This window comes from Cyanistes caeruleus, chromosome 1 (genome assembly GCF_971803275.1).
Source record: "Cyanistes caeruleus chromosome 1, bCyaCae1.hap1.1, whole genome shotgun sequence".
NCBI classification, from domain to species: Eukaryota; Metazoa; Chordata; class Aves; order Passeriformes; family Paridae; genus Cyanistes; species Cyanistes caeruleus.
The window spans coordinates 7,718,051-7,741,357 of record NC_141701.1 but is presented as its reverse complement, the minus strand read 5'-3'; the positions used below and the strand labels follow the sequence as shown (position 1 = coordinate 7,741,357).

The 23,307-nt window shown below is 39.6% G+C and overlaps 1 long non-coding RNA gene across 1 annotated transcript; it reads right to left on the bottom strand.

Annotated features, from left to right (window-relative positions):
* Positions 1-1,757: 1,757 nt before the first annotated feature.
* Positions 1,758-3,300, bottom strand: LOC147655280 (uncharacterized). Its single transcript, XR_015278573.1, has 2 exons — positions 2,984-3,300; positions 1,758-2,702 (listed from the first exon to the last, which is right to left on the bottom strand). It is a non-coding gene; the product is annotated as an uncharacterized LOC147655280 (long non-coding RNA).
* Positions 3,301-23,307: the final 20,007 nt, after the last annotated feature.

The following is a 23,307-nucleotide window of genomic DNA, read 5'->3' as shown; positions in this document are numbered from 1 at the left end:
TTTATCTTAAAGCATTTGTAAGCTGTTTACTTCTAGATGTGGATTTCTGCAGTTTCTGGCTGGGTTTTAATTTGTAATCCATTTCTAATTGCATGCTTGCAGAGAAAACTCTTGATGAGTAATTTCTTTCTCTTTTGCTCAATGCAGCATATTTACATATTGTGGAACAGAAGATAACTGTCTGTGGTTTTCTCTAACTACACTCAGGGAAAATTTCTCAGCAAAATAGGGATAATTTCCTGCCTTTTTTTAAAATACTTTATTTTCTTTTATTATTTTATTATTTGTTTATTTATCTGGTGGAGCCCTGAGACCTGCTTTTGTAAGTGGAAAACCTGAAGCATTGATCTTGGGATACCTGGACAGGGAGAGGGGAAAACAGATTTGAAAGATTGTGGAGAACATGTGAAAGCCAGATGCCATACAAAAGACTCCTTTCTGTTGCACAGTGCAAATTTCTCAACTGGGTTCACCTACTGTTTGTACTACTGAAATTATCCATTGACACAAATTAGTTTTGTACACAGAGATCAACTGTGGTGAAGGAAGCCTGCTGAAATCCATTAAAACATTAGAATCTGTAACAGGGGGTAGAGCTTTGTCTTTTTAACACTTTTGTGCTTTCCAAACTGACTAGATATCAACATCTACTTTAAAAATAAAACCTATTTTCTCCTTAAGTTACCTTCTCACTCTCAACAAATGATGCCATATATTCAGCTAGAGCAGGCAGAAAACTACATCCTCTTTCCCTTTCTAAAACTTCTCATATAATCATAGAATTCTTTGGACCAGAAGGGATGTAAAGGTCATCCAGTTCCAAACTCTTTCCCATGGACAGGGACACCTTCCACTAGACCAAGTTGCTCAGGATCTCTTCCAACTTAACCTTGAAAATTGACAAGGATGGAGAAGCCCAGCTTCTCTGGACAACATGTGCCAGGACCTCACCACCCTCACAGTGAAGAATTCTTTCCTAATATCTAATCTAAACCTATTCTCTTTCAGTTTTAAGCCATTTTCCTTTGTTCTGTCATTACATTCTCTCTTAAATAGTCTCTCTCCAATCTCAAGGGAGTGATTGCTGTTCCAGAAGTCTGACTGCAGCAAAGAGTTGAATCCCTAAATCTGTATCTGTGTGTTAGACACAGGGGAAGAGGAAGATTTTTTTTTTTTTATTTTTGCAGTGGCAGCATGTTTGTGACTCATGAATTTTGTTTGGTAGAATTGCTTTCATAATTTAACCTTGCCAAAAGTAGCTGCGCAGCTTAGTAGTTTTTCATTATAAAAGATACTCTGTGTCGCCCCTAGATGGTCTCAAGCCAATAAAAAGAAACTGATAATTACAGTTTTTTTGTCAAATGGAAGAAAAAAATACCCAATGTGCTATAATAATAATGGCAATAATAAAAGATACTGACAGTACTTAGAGATCAGCTGAACAAGCCCATTGACTGCACTATTTTTGGGAGTGTATTTCCATGCCCCATCTTGATGACACTGTTGGAGTGTAATGTATTCTGCCTTACAGATGACACACTACTTTTAACTTTCATGTACAATATAGGCTAATAACATCTTATGGCTTTTCAGTTGGAAGTTGTTCTTTGATAAACTGACAGCGATATGAGCAGTCCTGCAAGATATTATTTTTGGAACAATAGAGACAGAGTTGGAAATTCTATGATTAGTGGCAAATTTTCGGTGGCAATCATTGTATATTGCCTGCACTGAAATCAATAGGAGAATTCTAGAAATAATGCTCTACTCTGTGTGTGAAAAATGTGTGACCTAACATTCACACCTTCAGGCAAATAAGTGATGATTTAGGGCACTTAACAAAAACTCATTTGTCTCTTAGGCTTTTGAAAATGAGGACAGGAATTGTAATAAAAACAGTGGGGAAACTTTTGAGCACATGAGAGATTTGAGATTGAAATTTCCTGTTGGAGTATTTTTTTACTGTACTGTTGCACTTAAGTTGTACTTTGAAGTTACATCAAGGGCATCCAGAGTGTGCAGACAAGCAGTATCTGTCAAGTCCTAATACTAAAAAATGAATCACAGAAATATGCTCTTACTTAGAACAGATGTTTTTATATTAGCATTATAAACTTACAGAATTAGAGCCACTCAAATTAATAAATGTCAATAAAAAATACCATTGAGATCATGAATCTCAGCATAAAAGTGAAATATGTGGATAAACACTCTCTGGTTGTATTCTAGCCATTACTCACACTGTTAATCAGAGTATGGGCCAATTAACATCTTTCCATTCTGGTAAAAATGAGTCCTGTGTCCAAAAAGGAGGGATGACAGATCCAAACATTTAGCCTATCTGTTCCTTCCAAGAGGTCAATAAAGTTAATTTAGGATATTTTGATGTCATAGATATCCAATAGTTTACACCTTCTAACAAAAGGCAAGGTTCCATGTCAATATTTTGACCAGATGAATCTCTCCATGTTCCTTCCACCACTCTCTAAAGAGGGAATGTCCTTGTCAACCAGGTGTCTCCATCTGTTTGGGGTGTCTTCCAATTGCATTCTATTTCATGTATGCTTTTAAATTCTGCTCTGTGGATCTTCAGCACTACAAATATCCTGTCAATACTTCTGAATGAGTTTCTCTGTTTCAGCTCCTCCATTTTGTAGCCATAAATTGTATCTCCTATTTTCCTGGTTTTCTCTTACAAGAGGCTGGATAGAAAGAGTACCAAGCCATTAGGTAATTTCCAAGGTACATTAATCATCTTACAAGGGTGTAAGAACAAGCTCCCAAGTGCCAATATTCAAAGCTAAGTGTTATGCTTGGAGATGTCCCAGTACTCTTGAGGAAGGTTGAATTACATACAATAATGTAAATGAGAATGCTTTCACTAAACAATTATTCTCCATAATGTTCCATAAAAGGAACACAGAAATAGATACTCTGGGTCTAAAGATGGTTTTTTGAATCAGAGTGTCAGATGCAGACATACCAATCTCTTCAGCAAATACAAGTGAAGTCCCTTTAGAGGTACCCTTCAAACACAAGCTTTTATAATAAATGGATTTGAAATCAGACTCAGAGTTAAGGCTCTCTTCAGAGTCAAGAAAAGAAAGCTTCATCAGTTTGCACCAAATTCACAGTATGAAGCTTCTGGTGATCTCTGTTGTGGGTCATTTAAAATTCTTATGTACTAAAACTGGAACCAGGTTTCCCCTCTTTGACCTGGCTGCCCCAGCCTAACACCAGCAGCCTGTGCTCTGCCAGCACAGCTGCAGAGGAATCCTTTCACTCTTGAGGTGCAAACCCCAGTGTTAATCAGGCCTGCACAATCAGTTAATCAGGCTGTGAAACATCAGCTGCCCCCAGACACTGCTCAGCAGTGAGAGAATTCCCTTCCTAAGGAATGGAACGGATGGGGATACAGGTTGGAGCCCAAACCCATCTCTCCTGACTCCCTCTCTGGATTGAAAAACTTCAGATATCTCTCTGGTCAGAGTTTTCTCTCATCTAAGGCCCAGTGAAAGTTCTGCACAAAGATGTTCTTATTTTTTTTTTTTTTTTTTTTGCCTTCAGGCATATTTCAGGTTTTTCTTTTTTTTTTTTTTTAAGGGATCATCCATCAAAACACTGACAATCATAGACGTGACTATCTTGGCAAGTCTGGGTGATCATTACAAAAGGGGAGTGGGAGATGATGATGACAGCTGTGTTTTTTGGAGAGAGGGACAGGAATTTTAGGTCTCATTTGATTCTTCATTTTTACTGGCTTTTGCGAATGGCAGGAAGATTGCAACATCTTCATTCCCAGAACAATAGCAATTCTGTAGAGCCTCAAATTTCACAGAATTACTTTTGAATTCTGATATCATTCCCAGTCACTATACAAAGGATATGAATGCAGGGATTAAACTACAGAGTGACATCAACCAAATTAATTTTCTCCCCTTCAATGTCCTATATCTTGTCTGAAGTAGGAATGAAAATTAATTTCCTATGGAGGGGAATGGCTGTGAGAAATATTGAAGCAATTAATTACTGTAGATTTTGTTCTTCTTGACCAAGACATTTATATTTTCTTAACACTTAATTGATGCTGAGTTTTTAAGTAATGGAATAAGGAGAAGCTGAAGTGATATTATGTAGAATTGGATTATGTTCCCCTTCTTCCTCCACATCATCTGGGATGCTTGCTCACATTTTAAAAAGGAGTTTCACAAGGTTAAAACTTATGGAGTATGATATGTCAAGATCTTTGAGAAATAGATGCTGGTTGTATTCAAACATCAATTAAAGGTGGAGCATGCCAAAAACACCAAATGCATATTAAAAATGCAATAAATAATGGTTGAAAATTATGATTTACTTTTAAATTATAGTCAGAAAATACTAGATCTTCAAAGAGTCATCTTGAACTTTTCTGTGTTACCAATTAAATATTGAAATTAGATGCAAGATTTCAATGTATCCTTCCCAACTCTGCACATCAAAATAAACTCACCTTATGTAATTCTCTTTCACAGCTGATTTTCCCTTTTTTACATGACCATCAGAAATGCAGTGTGCATACTCATGCTTGGATTTGTCCATATCTGGATTTTTCATGCTGGAAAGAACAGAAACAGCTCTGGTCTTATCCAAGTATTACAAACCATTGTCATCAAGCAGCCCTCCACAGCCAGCAGTATTAAAGCCCTTGGTCTGATAGATAACAGATCCTTCATGTTTGGTGAAGCAGAAATCTCTAGTCAAACTCATCCAAACATGGGGATCAGCAGCAACTCTCAGTGTCTCACTTCACAGGATACCATGGAATTTCTATAAAGGGGCTCTATCCTCTGCAGAGAGGATAATCAAACCCACTGTCAGCTCTTTTCTCCCAGGAAGAAAGATTCCCAATTTAGAGCAGCTAATTAATAGTTAACTCTAACCTCTAGAGCTGTGTATTTTGAGGATAATAAATCCTAAGCCTTGGTAAATCTCTGTGGGAAGTGTAAAAACACCAGCTCTCACCTGTATCTTGCTGCACAGGTATGAACCCCAGATCTGGGACTATTCACAACTTGTGGTCTCTTGTTAACCAGTTCTGAATCCTCAGAACTGCTCCAGCATTGGTAGGATCAGTCTGGATGTGGTATCTTCTCAAGGCAGTAAAAAGCCAAGTTCCAGGCATCATAACTTTTGAGACAGTTTCCAAGCTTTCTAATCCCTGATTTTGCTACCAGAAATTTCTTGGCATTTCCATTGACACATACAGGTTGTAGCAGGATGCAGAGTATTACAGAGCTTCCTTTGCAATAACATCAGTATTACTAGTCATGGTCCACAGACAGAAAGCTCAATATCAGCTGAGCAAAGCTACATTTTCCAAAAGTGTCCTACATTTTTGCACACCCTAAGCAATATGCTTTAGTCCCCAAACTGTGTTTCAAGCTAGCATCACTCAGGGATGACTGACTTATGTGAAAAACTGGTACACAGTGACTGACACTCAAAATCAAAAGTTAGTTGCAAAATGTCTACCAGCTTTAAAGCCAGGTAAGAAGTGCTTGGGAGAGTTAAAATGCAAAGGTTAATATGAGTTCTCATTGCCATGCTTAATGCACAGACAGCTGTTTCCAGTGGTGGTCTTTCCCTTCCCAAAAAGAATTATTGAAAGAGACATTCCAATCTGACAGATGTTTAATTACATATGAAACTCTGCTGAAGTCAAAGGCAGATTGGGCATTTATGCAGATAAACAGAAATATACTGAGTTTATTCTATCAACAGCAGCAACATATTTCAATATTGGAAGGGTGCAAAGAGAATACCTAATAAAAGTTAAGCATTTAAAAAAAACTTCACTGATAGGTTTATACACTATGATTTTTCCTTATCTGAATCATTTATACAAATTAACACTGCTCTTATAGATATCTAATATTTTATCTACATTTAGTGCAGGTCTTGCATTCAGTTTCTGTCTATGTAGCTTCAAGCCCAAGGTTCTCCTTTGAATTCTGGTGATAAATTTCAAAGTAATTCCAATCTAACTTTCAAGGTGTCATTTAAACTTACAATGAAGTCATAATTTTTGTTTTGACGAGTTTAAAAATATTTTTTAAATTTATTTAAAATTTAATTTAAAATTTAATTTAAAATTTAGTTTTAAACCTGCCTCACACACTGTCTTCTCAGATCTCTGTTTCCACTGTTGTTAAAATGTCTCTTATCTTGGTCTAGTCATACTTAGGTATTGATCTCATTGCCTGGAGGTGAGAGATCTACTGCTGTGGTTTCTAAATCTCCACATGAGGCTGACAGGTATCACATATGACCTCTGGCAGACCTGGGAGCTTTTAGAACAGGGGCTGAAAGTCTTTTCTAATGATGCCTGACTACCCTGTTCAGACTATCTAATTTGACTCTTCTTTGTGAAATAGGGCAGAATAAATAACCTCCCCCTCCCCAGGGAAGATTCACTCCTGAGTTCTTAATTTTGGTTAAAACATGAGGGGTATGGTTTCTGCCTAGGCACTGCTGGCGAGACATTAGTGAAAGCAAATAACCACAACCATAACTCAGAATTGATGTTCTGATCCAATAAAAATGAGAAAACTTTGCTGTTGAAGGGTCCTTTTCTCTGGACCCCGACTGTGATTTACCAGGTATGATATATAGAAGCTGAACCACTTATACCAGGACACAGAAATGATGTTACTGCTCCAAATATCTCATTAAACTATACACGTACTCTGATGAAAAATAGCTTTTGCAAAATCACATACACAGGCCACTTTGTCAGGATCATGGATAATCCTAGGAACACTCAATAATCATTGGCAGGATTTTGCTTTATAATTTACAAATATCCCCTTGGGAATTTTAGCTATACCACACAATGCTTCTACTTCAGGAAGGGTCACAAGGCATTTGTGACATTGCTTACAATCCTTCTTGCCTCTTCGAATTTAAAAATGAAGGAGCTGAAAAAATAAGCCAGGTTCAAAGCTATAACTATCACATGGGAACTTTCCTGAAATCTCCCATCCCCTGGCCCACATCAGAGCTTGCCTTAAGTAATTTTTGGTATTTAAATGAAGTAGAAACTGCATATTAAATATATAGATATTGAAGATTTTGTGTTTTCCAGGGAAACACCTGGAAGCAGATGGAATGTTCAATCCCAAAAAGGTGTTTCTAACACTTCAGTGAAAGTGAAGGAAGATCAACAGCTCTCCAGGCAATGCCACCAACAGGCCCCAGTTGTTTGTTTGATGTTGGTGTTATAAACATGCATTCACCTTTTTTTTTATAGGCAATTACTTTTTAGTTTCAAGGGGAGCTTTTGTTTAATTTCCTTATTTGGTACATATGGAAGAGCTGCCTAAAGCACTAGGCAGGAACTTTTGACATTTCTATAAAAACCCAAGTGCAATCAATAGCTAGATATTGAGGTCAGAAAAGTAGCTACTGAGAAAGTTCAGTTAGTTACTGTAGTTTTCACAAAGAAACCACTTTTCATTTAAACCCACAGACTTACAATAGATGCTAGTGAAGGGCTATAGGGATGACATGATGTCAAAATAAAAATAAATTGTCAGTATAAATCCAGGGAGACATTGTCACAATATCAGCTTGAAACAAAATGACACCAATGCAAATTTTATAAGAAACAACTTTAAGATGTCAAGACACTGGTAAATTGATGTCAGTTCAGGTCTGCAGGGAGACTGTTAGGATTAAAAAAGAAAAACCTAAACAAACTAAAAAGCATTCCCAGAGTAATGGCTAAAATAGGCATTTCTAATTTTGTCAGCTGAAGTTAGCTGTAGCAACACAAACATGCAGATACCATGATTACAATATCAGCAAAAAAACCAAAACCACACACAAAACCAAATGAAAATATTGATAAAAACATAATACACACTTGAAAAATGTTACATTGTTTGTACAGTTAGACACTGACATTTCCAGTTTAGACTGCTTCTATATTTAAATCCATAATCTCTGATGCTAGTTCAGTTGACTAATAAGAAATCTGGAAGCTTCTTCATGCCATACAAACCTCCTGTAGCTTTTTACTCATGCAGTGTGCAACAGAATTTATGGTAAGTTGAACAGATCAAATAGCAGGAGCAGAGTTTGGCTTTCCCAGTCTCTCATTATCAGGCTTTGCTGGATCTCCTTGTCATCGTTTCACATGTCCTGTAATTCAGTATATCCTGGTAAATCTGAGCCTAACCCCACTAGTGACCAAGAAGGCTCAGAAACACAAACGGATTTATTTTGAAAGTCTTACAGGGTTTTCTAGGAGTGTTTTGAAGCACCATTTTTGAGCAGTGGGATGTTGGGGGCAGTTGTGAGAACACTTAATGCCTGGCATCTCCTGAAGTCATTTACATTCAGGCAAAAGTGGGTGGAAATTCTGCCATGTGAAAGCGACATTTGCGAATGTGTAAATGACTGCACAGCGCTTTTGGAGCAGTCACAACCAGGGCCCTGCTCAGCACTGTGGTTCTGCCATGTGCAGCATTAACCTTTACCATGTTCTGCTTTCCCTGCACACAATAACAGCAGATCCTTGTCAGGGGGTGGTTACACAAGATGGTGCATATGCTCCCAGGCTCCCAGCCCCAGATCAAAAATACATGGCATGTAGCACGGAACTATCTATACTCATTCCCCATTCTAAATTGATTTTAAATGCTTTAGAGTGTACATCTGCCTCTGAAGACTTTTTGGCATAAATCCTTCATTTTGGGCCCTGGCTACTTTAAGATAGAAACTATTATGCCATTAGGACCGAAGTGCATCAGGTTCCAACTGCCCAAAGTTCTGACAGACCACAGGTGCTCTATTTACCATAAACATGAGCCCTGGTGAAATTAAGTATGTTCTGCAACCCCATTTTGGTATATTCAGTTATACAAACCTAAATAATAACAAAACCCACAGGCAGTAATAATAATTACACCTTTGAAATCATTAATTCCTGAGTTTGTGTTTAGAAGCTGACTGAAAATATCACAGGGCCAGATTTCAACACCTTCCATGCTGGAGCCTATCTGAAGTGAAACCATTGACGTCAGTGGAACGATTCCAGATTTATAGCTGCCAAGTTATGCACATCTCCGTGTGTGTCACTTTATGTTAGTTATTTAATGTATTGATTTGCATACCATAAGCAATTTGCATAGAAGCAAAATGTGCATAGGACATCATGGAGCCACACCAGCACGCCTAAAGAGGTGAGGTGGGTGAGGCATCTGGAAACGGGAGTGAAGGTGTCAGTGGCTGTGTGCAGTGAGAGATGAGGGTCTGTGCCTGACTTGGGGGCTGATGCTATGACTGCATCAATTAAACTGTGAGATACTGTGCCTTTCACCTGCCATCCTTGTGTATAGAAGTGGTGCCTAAAGGTGCCACTGTAGCAATTTCCTGCATTTCCTACCCAGGGCACAGCTGGTGGGAGTGGGGACTGGAGGTTGACACAGCAGGAGGAGAGGACTAAGGAAGTAGGAGGGATGCTGGCCATGTTTCCTGGTGAAAACATCACTTGGTGGCTAACACTTGCACTGCCAAGTTAAATTTGCAGCCAGATGAGAGCAGGCTCATGTGAAATACACATGTGAAAGATATAATGAAAAATACATGGACTTGCTACGCCCACAGATGTACTCTAGGGTAAATGGAATGAGAATTTAGCTAAAATTGACATGAATCATTGACATAAAGGAAACTGTCATCAGGAAACTCTGGGATTATCCACAAAATCTTAGCTACTCCCTGCTCAAAGTTCAAAACTCAGGTACTGATCCTTTGACCGCTTTCTAAAAATTGCAAATCTAGTCTGGGGAAACTATAAGAATTTTACTTTGAAGGGTTACCCAGAAATTCAATTTGCATCATTAATATCCTTAGTCTTCCAGGACGAAAGTAATATTTTCCTCTTCAGAAATCTCTCTCAGATTAATTGCCAACTGGCATTTTCCATGCAAACACATCCACTCAGCACCATCTGGGGTCCTTGAAGGGCAAACTGGGGAAAAGTGCAACCATGCCAGGTTCTCTGGCTCCCTGGGTGCTCAGTGCCTGCTAATGCCTACATTTTTAGCAAGAAATTCCTGCTTCTGTGCAAATCTAAATTGCTGGCTCTTAGCAGCTTGGATCTTACAGAACTTCATCAGACCCATCCTTCTCTCTGAATGTCCTCAGTGGCTTTGAGGACACTTGTTGGAGATGCAGGCCTCCAGCCACATGCATTTCAGTCCCCAGTTAAAGTAGTTGATCACTGTGAGAGGCAGAAGAGCAGCCCTGGGAACATGCTTCAGCCTTGAGAGATTCAATCCCAGCCACTGTCCCACAGATTATTGGTGCTTGTTGTTAAGAGACCTGGGGTATCTGAAGTACAACCTCTCCAAAAAATAAAACCTCACACAAGGAAGTTAGCTTAGTGATACTGTAGGATCCCAGCTTGCTTTTCCCCAAAAGATATATAGTTTTTATAATGAAAAGATGGTGTGTCCTTAGATTCCATCTTCCTTGGGGACAAAGATGTGTTCACTCATTTTAGCTAGCAGAAATTAGTTCACTTGCAGCAAAACCTAGGGAGGCAACTGTTCAATTTGCAGTTTTAACAAAGGCTAAGTGTTCATTCATGAAGCAGCCCAAGGGGCAGAGGTGCAGTCACACCATCTCTGCTGCAGGTCCCCTGCTCAGGTCAGACCTGTCTGCCGTTGATTTAGTGCATTGAACTAAATTCAGTAGGCTCCAGATTTTAACTAGACTTTCTAGTCTTTGCTAGAAACATTTATTACCTTCCTTTCTTTTTTGGCCTACTTTTAGACAATCTGCATTTGTTTGGGGAGGGGGTGGAAAAGCAAACTTTTCTAGCTGAAGGCAGGGCCTTTCAGTGCAACCTCCTTCCAACAATGGTTAAAGGGGAAAATCCAGTTTTTGCAAACTTCTCCTGCAGCAATATGTTATTTACTATTATTATTATTATTATTATTATTATCCATTATGAATAAGCTGATGTTATTTAGCTTTATAAACAAAAGTGGAGCTCAGCTGTGGCTTTCAGTAACTGTCATGAGTGAATTGCTATGATGGACAGATTTCAAATGGTCAGCTCTTTTTTTCCCACTGACATCTAGATCAGTTATTCAGCCTGTTAGTGGTAATCATTCCTAAGCAAACAAACAAATCTCAAACAAAGCCCATGCACATTTTTTTGCAACAGAACTTATATCTACCTTTAAGTGGGTGGTTTGCTGCAGTTTCTGCTCTTTCTCTATTATTCTGCTTCTCTGTGTTTATCTCCATCTATTGTGTGCTGTTGAATTTATTAAATTTATTATCTTATAAAAATGCTTCTAATCACAAAATAACTCCCAATGTAGCAAGTTAAATTAAAACCACACACAATTCTTCAGGTAGTAAAATGGCAGTGGCTCTCATAAACCCTCTCTTTTTGGTTTGGTCACAGTTCTGCTCCAGGGCACCTGAAATACCATTTCAATACTTCTGAAGATAAATAGAGTTCTGTCAATAAACTGAAAATTGCTGACCTTGTCTTGTTCATCAATTTAGGCATCGAAAAATTTCTGCCTCCTGGGATTGGCAGTGCTTTTCCATCTGAAGTGAAAAATGCTAAGCCTGCCATATTTAATGACAGGCCCAGGAGGGTTAATGAAAGAGCAGAAGTGGCATTTCACCTTGACTTGCAGCTGCCCTATAACATTGCCTAAGGGTCCAGCTAAGTGTGAGCTCCATCTGAGCAGTACAAGACAGGAGCAAAGACCTATAGAGAATTCTAACAGGATATCCTCGATTGCCCTGCTTCTTGCCCTGGTTGCCTTTGTGTGTGTGTGTGAGAGTGTTTGTGTGAAACCTGTAACCAATGAAGCCTCAGGGATTTTTGTCTTCATTGGTTACAAAAGCTCTGGAAATGCTGAAAAACTGAGCAAGAAAGAAATGCTGCAATGAATGACTGAATCATCTTCTAGCTTATGCCTGGACTCTACCAGTATTTCAGAATTTTCTTTTGTTATTGATAGCTTCATTTTTATTAGCTAAACATTGACGATTAGTCTAGACTGGTAATTAGAAACGATCCTTTTACACAGAGGCTTGGATTAAGAGCTTTTGTGATTTCGTGGACTCTGGTTTGTGTGAATGTCAATTTGATCCTTTTAGCATGTTTATGCTAAGTATCAATAGGCTCCTGGGATTCATGGAAGTGCAGTGCTGAACCTCTCAGATGCCGAGCAACAGCTGGGGTGCCGTTTCTGTTTGAAAGGCTTTCTTCTCTCCTCACTAATGGAGGATCAAAAGTCATCCCTTCAATTAAAAACTAAAGAAAGAATCTCATTCTTTGGTATTTTATGTCTAATTAAGGATTTTAGTGGGAAATGTACAGCCGTGCTCACTGATTAATTTATCAAACACAAAAATCCTCCTTTCTTTTACCAGTCCAATTAGCCAGGCATTTTATATGGCTGGGAGATTGAAACACTGCTCCTACATGGAAACCAGAGGCTCTTTGCATTTGAAATTGTGTAGTAAAGAGACTGGAAAATTTCTCGTCTAATACCGTGCATATTTAGGGCCTGATCCCTTGAATTATTGAAAATCCCTGCTAAAAAATGCATGGTCTTCTGAAGGTCCATTCCAGTATGATATTCAATACCCTGAACACACAGGAGCATCAGGGAAAAGCAGAGGATGCTGAATGCTTTGGAAAATAGAGCTTTTACTGTATAAAATGCCCAAAGGTAAGCATAGCTGCTGCTCAGACTATCTCAAGCACTGTGGAGCATAATTCCCGTGTTAGCTGCTGCCTTCTTACTTTGTGCTGAGATCTCTGTGCCTTTCAGAAGCTGGGATTGATCTCTCCTTCCACAAGCCACCTGTCAGAAACAATGTGGAAATATATTATCAATCATTTGTCACTCCCCTCTAACACAAGGATCATGAATCACACTGTTTGTCAGCTCATGTCCCTTGCCTATACGTCAGAAGGGGTTATTATCATCTCACTTTTCCTCTGCTGAGAGAGAGCAGGCATGTGAGCTGCAGCATCCAGACCATTCTCCCCGTTGCATGAGTGTCTCCCAGGAATGCACTGGGAAGCATATTATCTTTCATGTGCTCTTTATTTGCTTATCCTCCCTCTCAGGGTAGTGTTTGGAGAATGGCTTTGTGTTGTGGTATATTTTTGTTTTGTTCTTTTTTCCCATTTCATTTTATTCTGCTATTTGATGATTTTGTTGTTGTTGCTACTGTCTTGTTTTATTTATTTTGAAGAACTATGTTGTTGCATTTTTGTTGTGGAAGGTAAGATTAAGGGAACATGCTTGATTTTTCAAATGGATTTGAACAGCTCTGAAGCATGGGGATGCTCAGTAGACCTAGCCTTGAGCAAGGAATTAGTGATAAACTGCACATCTCTGATCAGAGCAGCTAGGAGATGCTGTGGCTGCACTTGGGTGGATGGATGAGGGCAGATCCAAACATGTTGGAGTGCAGACCTTAGCATGTTTATATCGAGAGTGTGTCATTGAAGCAAATCTCCTCATTCTTTCCACTTAGTGCTCTTTGGTTTGCATTGGGCAGAGCTCTGAGGCCATGACTTGGGTTCCTTGTGGGTGATATTAAATGGGAAGACGTGAGTCCTTGTTCTGAGGACACTCCCAGGATATGCTGGCCCTGACCTGCCCCACCTCTCACACCCTTCCTGTGGGTGCCAAACCCCATTTTGGTCCTGTCTGAAGAGGACCCTCTGTTATCCATGGTTCTTCCCAGCCATCCCAGGCTCTGTCTGATGTGATTTCCCCTCACCAGGCCTCATCCTGACCCCTGTGGTAGTTAATCTTGGCCAAGGGCTAAGGGCTCCCTCACTGCCCTTCTTGGAACAGGGGAGAAAACAGGATGAGAAAGCTCGTGCTTCAAAATACAGGCAAAGAAGGGATGGGGGCTGTGCTCAGTGCCTCTCAGCCCCTCTGGACTGCTCCTCCCTGTGCCCCCAGCTTGGCTGAAGGGCTCAGCTGTGCCTCACCACAGACCCACCCTGCTCTTTGCCTGGCACACGGAGGTGCCAAGGAGCCCCTGCCCCAGCATGGCACTGCCTTTCTCTGCCAGGCCTGTTCCTGTGTGCCCACATCATAGTAACACTTGTGCCACTCAGAGAAAGGGTCTTGTGGCAGCTCTTCAGGCTGGCAGGAAGGTGAGTTACAGAAAGTATAATACAGGTCTGTAAAACCATGAGAGGCAGAAGATGAATGGTGTTCACTGTGTCTTCCAGTGAGAGCTGGAGGAGACGTCAAAAGGAACTGGCAGATTAAAGAAAGAATTCAAAGCAAGCTGCATATTCCTGGAGTCTGGGACCTCCTCACTGAAGCCTTGATTGTTAATGTTAACAATGCTTCAGTAGACCATTGGACAGATTAACAGGAGTGGAAAAAAAACCAAAGCTAAAATCAAGATTTATGAAGTGCAAGGAGGCTCAGGCAGTCTGAAACTTACACAGAACTAGAGATTGTAAAATTCTCCTTGGGAAACATCATGCTGTGCTGTCCCTGCATATCCTTGTGCTTCTTGGCCACTGTTGGACAGAGAATTTTGGACCAGACACACCTTTAGTCTGACCCAGTATAGCCATTCCTACACATTTATTTTGTTCTCACTCTTAAAATCATGACAGGGCAATATCAAACTCTGATCTCTCCATGTTCAAAGCTTGTGTGCTGCCCTTTGCACAGAAACTTCCACGGCCTCATCTCTCATTGGTGGAAGATCAGTCCTTCTCAGTATACAGTCTGAGCTTTGGATGGAGTACAGGGTACCCAGAGAGACCTCATTTATTCTTTTCTTAATACAGTCACCTGAATATCTCAGGGGAAAAGCAAGCCAAAATGATTAAGTAGGAGGGGTTGGGTAATTTTCCAAATATGCCATGATTCATGGAGAAATAATAAAACTAAATTATAAATTTTCTCCCTAGATGAAGACATTATGAAGAGAAAGAGTAATTTGGATACTTTGAAGAATTTGTTGACAGGGAGTACAAGAACTAGATGGGACAGACTATCAAGGAAGACAAAATTATGTTTCTGGAGGATGTGATCATTGAAGAGGAAGAAGATAAGCTTTATGAGGAGAGGAAAGCAGCTCACATTTATATTGACAATTTTATGAACTTCATTATTTGCCCAGCCAGTTATGGTGAGATAACTACAGCATGAATTAAAAGGTCCAGATAACCATGCTGGGGTAAAACTGGAAGCCATGTCAACACCATTATTACCCCTCTTCACTTTACATTCTACCCACTTGCACTAAGGACATGGTTTTGATGTCAGTAGGACTCTGTTTTTTGTAGGTGGTGCCTCTGATTTATCTCTGTTCTTGATCTTTTATACCCTTTATGAATGGTTGACAGTGCATATCTGAATTACCAAGAAAAAGCAGAATTGCAGAGTCAGGCAGAATTTGTCTAAACACATCCAAACATAAGGTAAGGAACACTTTGATGCCTTGGAGCAGCTACCCAGAACAAGGAGAGACAAGATAATAAAGTGGGTATTTATTAAAGGCTTTAACAGATACACCTTGGGCAGTCAAAAGCCTCCAGGAGGGGCTACAGCCAAGATGGACTGTGGTCACGAGTTTTACAGACAGAAATAAGTTTGGTCTATTAACATATCAGAGTTTAATCCTCCAATTACAGCTTCAGATAATGAAGTTACATGTCCCCAGTGTGCTTCCCACTTTTGTTTTTGCTTTTTTTGGGGCCTGAGTCAGAGGGTGGATCTCAGACCTAGACTTTGTTTTGTCTGACCAAAATGTGAAGACAGTTAACTAACACTGTATATGGAGTTTAGAGTTATGCACTAATGCAGTACAGGATTTGAAAAATACAGGGCATCAGCTTCTACATTCAACTCTGGTACTAGGAAAGCAAATTTGTAACTAATATGTAGATAAATTCAGGCTAAATTTGGGATTTATTTAAGTGTTTTTCATCTTTATCTTCCAGAATTCTAAACTTTAAAGTTCTGGTGCCATGGAAGGGAGAACAGTAAGGTTAACTCATATTTCAGCAGCATTTGGAATGCTAAAAGTACCTGTAGCCTGGTCCTGCAGCAACAGGAAAGAATTTGTGATTAAAAATATTCTGCCTGGTCAGGTAGCAGATGAAAAAAGAGGGTCTGTCATCTTGAACATGGAAAATATCTCAGATTTCTATTCTATTCTATTCTATTCTATTCTATTCTATTCTATTCTATTCTATTCTATTCTATTCTATTCTATTCTATTCTATTCTATTCTATTCTATTCTATTCTATTCTATTCTGTTCTAATCTATTCTAGTCTAGTCTAGTCTAGTCTAGTCTAATCTAGTCTAGTCTACAGTGGTTTTGGGCACCCTGATGTACAGGTGAGCTGCTTTGGATGATGCCTTTAGTGCAGAAACATCTTTGCCCTGCAGTAACCACTGAAGGGTACTCTTTTCGGCCTATGCCAAATTTCCCGCATTTTCCATGGAGGTCAAACTGGAACATGGGAGAAAGTCTTCATGTTAACAGTTCTTACAGATTAATCTCTTTGTATGACAGGAAAATTATTTTGATGGGTAGAAATAAATATACGAATATAAAAGGAGAAATTTTACACCCTTTGACAACTAAAGAGCAAGACCAGATCATCTGGATCTTTTTATGCAGTCCACATTCTTCAAAACTGTCCACAGTTTTAGAGATTTCTATTTGCAGTGAGAGTGCCTGAAGCTTCAACTGAGTATTTTCAGGAAACTCAGAGTCTTACAAAGCACGTACGTGCTCCTTATTTTCAAAGGCTAAACAAGCATGACTGCAAACACTATCACAGCACTAGTAAAAAGGTGCTGAACCACACTATAAGAGACAGTAATTCATGATGGAGAATACTCTGTTATCCATGAGGGAGATTGGTCTTTGTGCAGTGTGAGAAAAAGATAAGCATATTGACATGGCTTCTTTTGAAGTGTCCATCTACTCTGCCACAGCCTCCTCCATTCTGCTCGCTTCCTATTGATTATGTCTGCACTAAAGTTCAGCTGACCATTTATATTTCAAGTGAGAAGGAGGGAGAACTGGAGATTTAAAACCATTTAAACACCTCTTGCTAGAGTTAATGCTTACATGTCACCAGCAGTTGTCAGGACTCAGGCAATGAAATTCCTGAGGGTGGTTCATAATGATTCAATTTGTCAGCATTTCAAGCATTTCAAGCAGAAACATGCAGGTCTGATATTCCAGTCCAGGGGGTGTAAGAACAGCCAGAAGAGTGTGTCTGTGTTGCTCACCAGTAAGCAGATGATAACACAGAGCTGATGGTACAACTTTAACTGCATTGCAGGATAAATTGATAAATTGGGGGTGCAGGCACAGAGGCCACTGAAATACCTTTCTGTGAGAACTTTCTTTATCTGTTGTGTTAATCCCTCTGGTAAATACACACAGAAGTACAGCACATGGCTGAAAGATGCTCTGAAAATCCTGTGTAAAGATGTATTTGGTCTTTCATATTTATGTACCTGACCTATGCTCTTTGTATTGCTCTTTGCAGCCTATATTAGGCTTTGACAGGTCTTCAGTAAATTCTGCAGTCAACTTCTGCAGGTTTTTGTAATCCTATTTTCTAATTATTTAGCAATGTTCAGAGACATGCACAGACAAGAGGAGAAATCAAATAGACAGAAGAAGGTATAGGGTACAGCCCATTCATTATTCTGTTTTGCCATTTCTTCTGTTGCCTGCTTTGTCTTTCCAGACCACATACCTGGTGTAATTTGTGTTACACCTGTGCTAAATCTGGGGCAGAATTTATTTTTTTCCCTTTTTTGTTCAGCACAGTAGGTGATAGATTGGTGACCTGATATGCCCTCACAGTGCAAACACGCGGAGGCGTGTTGTAAAAAGTGCAAAGCAAACAGGTTAACAGGAAGGATATCCTTGCTTGTCTCCTTGTGTAAGGTCAGATTTAAGATGAAATCTGGAAGGGACAACAGGTTGAAAAAAACACAACAAAAACTAAAAACCCAAAATCAAATAAAAGCACTAAATAATAATAATAAACCAGTCATTACTAATATTTTTTCATGAGTGCTAATGGCTTAGTTTCAACCAATTACAAACTACTATCTAGGTTAGATGAGCCTTTTCATTAGACTATGTCTGCACACAGAGTTAAACCTGTGATCTGAGAAAGCTGATGGTTTGATGGACTACTCCTAAATAGCTGTGATGAAAGGTCACAGATGATGAGAGAAGTCAACACAGGGTTTATAAGTTCAAAGCCCCTCTTAAGGATCTGTGTTTTCTCCAGTGGGAAGCATGGCTGTTTTCCTGAAATGGAAAAAAGTCTGAATAATTTCCCATTAGGAAAACTGCAGGAGTGAACTGGAAAATAACCATATAGACTGTGTCCAGTCTAAACTTACTCTCCTGTTTGCAGAGCTTTTATACTGAAGATGAATAAGCATAGATTATACATATGTGAAAAGTAGTATTTTCTCTCCATTGGATGTTAATATTTGTTTATCAATGAGAATCTTCTATGTCATTTAATGTAATGTGGTTGTCTGTGGTACCTTTTTAGTAAAGATTCAATATGCTGCTTCTGATATAGGTTATTCAAATAACTGATTAATAATGCTGCCCAAAAAATCAGGAACTCATATTCTTTTGCTACAGTAGGATGACTCGACTAGTGTAGAACCTTTATGCAGCTTCTACTTCCTATACACTACTCTCCTTTTAATGATTTATTTAAAATACTCACATTAAAAATAAATTTAACACAAAACACTCATAAAGCTTGAATCCTCTTATGGCTGTGGAGCTTATTCTAGAGTAATTTCATAGGGCAGTTTCATTAAGGGGCAATTTTGTCAGCTGCTCCAGGCTGGTTTTTCAGGAGGTCAGAATGAATAGTCCATGAGGAAGGACAAAATGAACCAGTATTGTTATATCTTTATAGGACTGAGGGGAAGGCTAATTGCAATGTAAGAATCTGAAAGATAAAGGGTGTGATTAGAAACAGTGAGCTTGAAGTACTGGAAGGAAAAAAAAAAGTCAGACATAAGGAAAAAAATCAGCACTCTTCAAAGGATACAGAATTACTATGAATATAAAATACCTGCCATTGTCTTTTAGCAAAACAGAGCATAGTAAACAAAAATATACAGAATTTAGGCTCTGAAATGGGTAAAGGTAGATTTTTTTTCATCTTTACAAAGGAGTAAAAAGAAGAACTTATAAAAATAGGTTCAAGCCACAAGGAAAAGATTGCAGAGTCTTAGTTCCTGTTTCTGACAAATGCTAAGACAAATGGAATTCTCCAAAACCAGATGCTTAAATAAGGCTTTTCCTCTTTGTTTATTTTTCTTTGGAATTCACTGTTAAAAATTCCAGAACTGGATGTTGCCAAGAACCTCTATCACAAATAACAATCATCTTAGAAAACAGATATTCCCATCTATTAAACCTAGTAAATTTTTACTTGCTGTCATGGAGATTATAACATCTTCTCCTTGTACTGCAATAATTAAGGTGGAGATGACATTTCCATTAAAAAGATCATATAACTCAGTGGGGAAAAACTAAATGATCCAGCTGGGCTGAAGCTGTGCTTTGGACATATCTGCCTTGAAGTGAATGTTTCCATCAGATTCAGATTTTAAATGTAGATATGTCTAAATAAAATCATGGAAATATTTTTTTAGGTACCAGAGTATCTGTCAAATGTTATGTAGAGAAATGCATTCTGAGGCAGTACAACCCTTGGCATGAGGTTTGCTCTGAAAAGTCCGTACTTCTCAGGCTTGGATAGACTTCTTCTGAACTGGATGAATGATTCCACAGTGAAAATATTGGGAATAAAACATTTTAATTTGGGTGGTGGCTGTTCTCAGTACTTTTGGATTTTAAATTAATGAAGAAAAAGTTGGTACTAGAAAAGGAAATCCTGCACAGCTCTCCAGATAGGCCCTGATGTTCCCAAATTTCCCTTTCCCTTCCTCCCTTCAGACTCAAGCCAGGCTATGTCTTCCTCAGGGAGACTACAGTAATTTTTTCCTCTAGTAATGCTTAACCCACTTCCCTCTCTTCCTGACCTCTCCTCTCTCAGTATCCCTCTGCTAGCAGGCTGAAGAGTGGCATACAGCAAGGGACAGTTTTTAAGGAGGAGCAAGACTCAGGTAGTTCTAGAGCAGAAAGCAGAGAAATTCTTCAGCCATCCCAGACTCTCACAGCTAAAGCATCCAGCATATTCCCAGAGCAGAGGGAGTCTGAACCCCAAACACCAAGGTTTCCTTTTGCAGTCGTCTCCTAATGGGGTTATTTAGGAACAGGAAAGCAAAATGCAATCAGAATCGATCCAGATACATTCACAAGGGAGAATAAATGTTACAGTACTTGGGATAATAAGGCCAGGTTTGCAGTGACCCCATCACACCTTTCCTTAAGAAGGATGTAATTTGGCTCTTTCTCTGTTCTAAGGATCAGTCTGAGGAGAGTCATGAGCGCTCGTGGGTTGTGACGCAAGGACTTAAACTAAACCGTGTGTCCCTTGGTATCAGGCTGGGACATTGACTCATCATCTTGCTGACTGTTCTCACAACAGCAAAAGGTCTTCCATTATCCCAGACCTTCATCTTTTAGCAGACAACTTATTATATACTATTTACTTGAAGAGCAAAGCAGCCAGAAAGTTTCTTTAATGAGTACAATAGATTTGGATCTCTGCTCAGTTCTCATTTATCTCAAATCCATGTTCCAAAGTCAGTGCTGAGTGCATGTGAGGGAAGAAAAGGAGGCATAAGGGTTAGCTAACAGAGACCAAACTGAAAAGATAAGAGGCCAATAACACATATGACAATTACAGATATAGGAAAACAAGATTATACTTTATGTGAGAGGATCTAATGTAGTCAAATTAAAGCAATCCAGAGCAATGGTTAGTGCTTTGACTCACATCCTGTCTTCATTTGAGTGCTAGCTGGGTAGAATATCAGGCAGGGCAGTGTGGCCATTCACCAAGCTCTCCTTAGTGGAACCTGGAACAGCTCTGGTGTAGCCTGGCCCTAGTCCTGATGGCAGGTACAAACATGTGGTGACCAGTGGCAAGACCCAAGGGAATGGAATGAAGCTGCATCAGGGGAGATTTAGTTTAGGTATTAGGAAAAGGTTCTTCACTCAGAGGGTGTTTGGGCACTGGAACAGGCTCCCTAGGAAGGAAGTCATTACAACCCAGAGCCTGACAGAGTTCAAGAAGTGTCTGGACAATGCTCTCAGGCACATGATGGGATTCTTGGCATGTCCTGGGCCAGAAGTTGGATTCTATAGTCCTTGGTCCATTTTAACTCAGGGTGTTCTATTACTCTGGGGAAATCTAAGATACATTATAAATGCAAGCCTTGTCCAGGCTTTGTATGGCTTTTGTCCTGTTAAATGTTGCAATATCTGTATAGAAATAACCTTTTCACATCATGACTTTTACTTTAATTCAGAATTATCAGTGCAACCACAGGAAAACTTTTTATAATACAGAAATTCAGCTGTTGCTTTGTGGCTGTCTTATAACAGTCTAAAATTTTCCTTCCCAGCTCAGCATAAAATTAGCCCTAATGGATATCTAGTTTAGATCACAGTTCTTTCTTTGGCTGGGTTTTTTTTTTTCCTCTTTTTCACATATTTCTTTGCACTTTCTCCCTCCAATATTTCTCCCTGAATCATTATCCAATCACAGTATATTGTCAAGCTTCTCAGATAAAAGTGCAGGAGTGGAGATTAAATGTCACTTGTTCTGTTTGCATACTTCTCCGTTTTCCTCAGAGCACATCATGATAGGTCCTAAGTGGTTTCTGTCTGGAATGCAGGCGTGCTCACTGAATGAGAACACCAGGAGAGACTGGCAGGAGGGTGTTTGAGGCAGGTCAAGGCAGCTCTGCCACAGCAGAGACCCCTGGAACACGGCCCCGTGCATCACCATGTGCAAAGAGGGATGTCCTACTTAGGCTGTTACCATCTGTTCTGGGTTTGAATGGGATGAAGTTAATTTTATTCATAGTACTCAGTATTAGGCTGTGTTGTGGCTGAACACCTGCCTGCCTATGGAAACAAATGAATGAAAGTTTTGTTTTGGTTTGCTTCCACTCACAGTTTTTGCTTTGCCTGTTAAACTGTCTGTATCCCAGCCCAAAAATTTGCTCATTTTTACCCTTCTGATTCTCTTCCCTATCACACCCAGTGGGGAGTGAGTGAGCTGTGCTGTGGGGATTAGTTCCCAGCTGGATTTAAGCCACACCATCAGATGCAGAAACTTCTCCTGCTTAAGTTAGTAAGAAAATCCTTTTGCTCTTGTGGAATTAACATGACAACCAATCTAGAGAAAGGTAGGACCTCTCCTAAATTGTGATATGGGTCTGGATCTCCTCCTGCACCTCAGAAGTTATCAGGACCTTTAGGCCTCTTTGGCTGGAATGAGGCCCAGGGACTCAGTATTTCAAACCAGTTGCTGTGAAGTTGGCAGCCCAGGGAAGAGAAACGCGTGCTTCTGCTTCCCTCGCCTGCACTAATGTTTGTTATATAGACACTCATCACAGCTTTTAGCTCCAGCTAGAGCTCTCATTAATCACCACCTGGGAACACCATACTCAGAGCAGGAGTATGTGAGCTTTGGTGAGGAAAAGCAGAGGGAAAGGAGGCTGTGTGTTGTGTGGAGGTGTGAGTGATGATTTTGGGGTGCAGAGTGAGAGACTGAAGTGAAGAAGAAGTAGAGCAAGGAGGGAAGAGGAAAGAACATTGTAAGAGCTGTTTGGGGATCTGGAGAGAATGAAAAAACACGGGGGGAAAAAAAGACAACCTTATTTCAAACAAATTGGGGAAAGGGGAGAAGAGTGCACTACTAATAATATCCCATTTAGACTGCTCTTCACCACAATTACTGACAAATTCTAAGAGAAAAAATTGTAATTAGGCCAAGACCATTTGCCTATAGCAAAGACGAGGCCAGGAGGAACCCTCCCCCCAGTTTCTGGTATAGTTTTTCCCTCCCTGTGAAGACTTTCATCTAGATCTCATTATAAACAATTTTCTTTTTGGTCATAATTTGTGCTAAAAATGGCACAGAAAGTACCCCAGGGCAGGCAGCTCTCCCATTTCCTGCAAGGTTTTACTCTGATCTCTGATAATTGATGGACAGCTAAAAAGGTTATTATTATTTATTATGTTTATTACAGTCATGCCTAACAGCCAATAAATGATATGGTTTCCTTGTGTTAAG